Source organism: Symsagittifera roscoffensis, chromosome 2, assembly GCF_963678635.1.
Source record: "Symsagittifera roscoffensis chromosome 2, txSymRosc1.1, whole genome shotgun sequence".
NCBI classification, from domain to species: domain Eukaryota; kingdom Metazoa; phylum Xenacoelomorpha; order Acoela; family Convolutidae; genus Symsagittifera; species Symsagittifera roscoffensis.
The window spans coordinates 3,643,382-3,647,510 of NC_087063.1; the positions used below are offsets into that span (position 1 = coordinate 3,643,382).

Here is a 4,129-nt window from a genome sequence, read left to right on the forward strand (position 1 = left end):
AAAAAAGAAGAAAACAGTGCAAGTATCATAGAACGTTCAACGTTCTGACCGCAAACAGATTTTGCGAAAAAACTAATCTTTCATCTAAAACTTTAACCGGTTTTTGTTGACTCTTATGGAACAGAAAATATCTTCAAAACAATTTGGTACCTAATTTCATGTAGCAATACTTCAAGAAAAAAAAATTGTTAAATATAAAGTATTTTCCATTTTCAGTCAGGATTTTTCAAAAATGCATTGCATAAAATGATTGATGGATTGCCAGATATTCTTCATTGCATTTGTTTATTGCAAGTTTTCGTTAAGTACAATAACTTTATAAAGAACTGAAAAAGCAAAGCAATTTGAGTGATGGAGTGTGATTTTCTTAAATAAAAACTACAGTCAGGGGACGTATAAATTGTAAATTTTCGATTTCAACGCGCAAATGATTTTTTATTGTCACGTTTCTGTTATTTTGCAGGCAACCTATAAGATATATGATCGAAACGTTGCCGCATGCTAAATGAGAATATTGGCAGGAGCTATCCTGATCAACGTTTGAGAAATCAAGATTTGAAGGTGAACATTCGCCAGTATATCATAACTTGTTTCAGAGGTTATCTGACTGTGGGCACTTCCTCGCAAAAACACAAAAAGTTTGAATTTGTGGGCTGAATTTGGTCAGTTTGTTATGCAAGCTTTTGCTCTAGCATAACAGTTTGTTATGCAAGTTTAAACTTTAAAAAAGCCAAAAGGAGACAACCAAGAAGTTCAGAGAAAATTTAAAATCCTGCTGATATCAAAAATAGTTTTTTGAAACGCTCCAAACACTTCAATCACACCACGTGGAAGAAATTACACTAATTTGAAAAAAAATATATTGTAATTTTTTAAGACTGGTTGTGAAGATTCTATGCTACTCAATAATAAATTGTTTCCAAACGATATCTAGTTACAGAAATATTTATAAAAAATTACAAATACAAATTGGAATCGTTTTAGAGAACATCATTAAGCCAGCACGGCCCGTTATCTTGCACAGTTACCGGCTATCCTTGTGAGTAACTCTGTACGAAAGTAACAGAGTATTTGTTCTCGGGGTGGTTTTTTTTCTTCAGACAATTTTCGACTTTTTAACTAGCATTTTATGACGGATTGTTTTTTGCATCATTCAAAAAATATTGTCCTGAACTTAATTTTGAAAAGATATTTCACCTGTGATCATTTTTCGTAAAGTTATGGGGGTTTAAAGAGTGCCATTTTGGCCAATTTGGGACAACTAAAGCGCAATATATTTCGCGCTAATAACGTTTAAAGAAGCTCATGTGCCATAATTGATTTGTTACAAGGGGAGAAATCTATCCTTTTGTACTTTAACTGGCGTGTGGGGGGATGCTTTTTACAAAAACTCTCAAATTTTGGGAAGAAAAAAGTTCATTTTTTTGTTCCATATATTTTTTTAAAATGTTATTACTGCTCGATAAACCTTAAAAGGCAGTCGGGACATTCGGGGCTTTGCCCTGTTTCGAGCAGTCTTGTCTTGTTTTATGCGTACACGATTTTCAAGACTGCAAATGCCACTCCAACTTCATATAGGTTTCTTTCTTTTTCTTTTGAAGTCGTAGACAATTTTCAAACTCGTTCCGCTGAAATCAAAGAGACTATTTTGGGTCAAGAATTTGTTATTAGTTAACGTCTCTGATAAAGCTTTTCAAGTCAATAGTGATATTTTGAGGCATTACTAGTAGCCCACATTGGCGAATGCGGGAATAATTTCATTCAAGTACTGAACACTTTTATTGGGTTATTTCGCTTTTGTCAGACACGTTTTTCTAATAACAGCCTGAGAACCATACAAGATTTTCCGTCTCATTTTGATTCGCTCATAGATGGTTTCCCGAATTATCACTCTTAACAAATGAGGTGTTTGGAATCAAAACGAAAGTTTGGGAGTTTAAAACGAAGATTTGGAAGCTCGCGTTTTTTTATGCACTATTTTTAAAAGGCCGGTTGCCCATGCTATGGCAATGGTAGTATGTGAGGACGAGGAGCTCTCACTTGACCTCTAGCTTGAGGTCTACGACCGATTTTGGCTGAAATAATGGTACAACGTGAAAGTTCTAGACGCAAACAAAACAACCTTGAGTCGCAAAAAAGTTGAATCGCAATGCCAGTCTGGAATATGGCAAAAAACTGCAAAAAAGACAACAATAGGAAAATTTAGTTCGATGACTTTTTGTGAGCAAAAAATTTTGAGCCGCATATTCAACCATGAGTTGGGCGCAAATATTTCGATGTCATCATTTGGTCTCTCGTTTTGGAACGTGGCATTTGATGCAGCTAATTCTTATTTCATTTTATCAGAACTCCGTAGAAGTTTTTGTTTGTTTGATATCAAAACTTGCAGGATTAACTATTGTTCGAAGAAAGTGAGGAAAATGCATATATTGACATTAAAAACTTTTCAAAATGTTTCTCAGTATCGAGTAAAAACTGGCTTAAAAATTTTGATTTTATTTCAATTTCGAGCTACTAAAGCGAGCGAGCGGGCTTACAACAGCTTATTCCTGCTTAAACTTAATTTCAACTTGGTTCAAATTAAAAACTAAGCCATGAAACTTTAATTTGAGTAAGTAAAACTAATTTTAGAGTTTTTGAACTCCATTTTGGGAAACGAAAACTTCAAAAAAGTCCAAAATTTTCGGCAACAGTTTTTTTGAAAAAAACATGTTTAAGTTTTTATTTTTTTGTTCCTTTGTTTTACTAGTCATTTTTCTTCCTTTTTTGCCCAAATTTTTATAGTACTATCAGCAGCGGATTTAGAGGGGGGCAGACGCCCCCTTTCAGAAAATCGACCCCCTTCCGATCCAAGGGGTCCCCCTTTGTACTATTTTGAGATATCCATTTTCGGTGACGGACCCTAAATTTTTTTTCTCCTGACAGTTTTCAATTCTTAAGTCCCCTTTTTTGATTTTTTTTAAAATATCATTCGGAAGATGATGTTGTCCTGAGCTCAAATTAAAAAAAAAATTTCAACTGTGATGATTTTTCGTAAAGTTATCGGGATTTGAACATTGCCAGTTTGTACAAACCTTCGTTTTTTTGAAAGTTTTTTCGTTTTTTTAGAGCGAATACTACTGTATAGACCTTAAAAGGCAGTCTGATCCTTCAAGACCTCATTTTGATACGAGCAATTTTATTTCCAGCAGATAGATAGTTGAATCTTGAAAAAATATACCGGAAACGAGACCTAACTAGCAAAGAAAAACAAGAATGGGATCAAATGTCTCAAAGTTTATGGAAGCACCTTGCAGACAACAAAGTGGGTCAGCATCTATGCGTTGAAACTTCAAAGAATATTTTCAAAGTTTTTGTCTTTTGTTTCGCTTTAAGGGAGGCTCGATCTGAGAAGCTTCGTTAAAACATTGCCCTGATCTTTCATGCGAACCCTATGTTACATCAAAAAATTAACCCAAATACGACTCGTATTATTCGCGAAAAATAGATACATCGCGCCACATTATACAACACAAATTGTCGCGCCAAATTATACACTGCATATTTTCTTAATTTGTCTCACACTTCAAAATTCAGGTAAAGTTTTTATTAGTTTAAGGCAACTCAAATCAGCGCAACATTTGCTGAAAATTTTGGTAGTTTTCTCTTTTTTTTTGGTTTTTAGTTTTTTTTTGGTTTTCTTGCTGAAAATTTTAGTAGTTTTCTCTTTTTTTGGTTTTTTAGTTTAAATTAGCAAAGTTAACTGCTCTCAATTGAATATTTAGCGAAATTTTTGAAGACACCACTCGATAGACAGCTAACTGGCCTTTTTAGTGTTCTTCCAAGCTGGGAGTTTTTTTATTATTGTTTTGACTTATGTAAATAATAATCAAGTCTGTCCCTTCTTGCAAACGAATTTATTATGATTATTAACGAGTTTTCTGGGCAGTTCCTTGACGAGCGACCATCAAGATACAGACTGTGTTTTTCAAATAAACGACAATATTAGTTTTATGTTTGAAACTAAGAGGTAATTCAAAACTATAAGGTGACCAGGCTTCCTATCGGAATTGCATCTGAAACTTTTTTTCGAAAACCTTGCCAAATGAGAAGGCTATTCAAAAGATTACGATAGATGACAGCGTATTCT

The 4,129-nt window shown here is 33.9% G+C and overlaps 1 protein-coding gene across 1 annotated transcript in view; it reads right to left on the reverse strand.

Moving 5' to 3' along the window:
• The window catches only part of LOC134838866 (ATP synthase subunit alpha, mitochondrial-like), a 494,565-nt gene that overhangs the window by 177,953 nt on the left and 312,483 nt on the right, over positions 1–4,129 (reverse strand). The window lies entirely within an intron of this gene.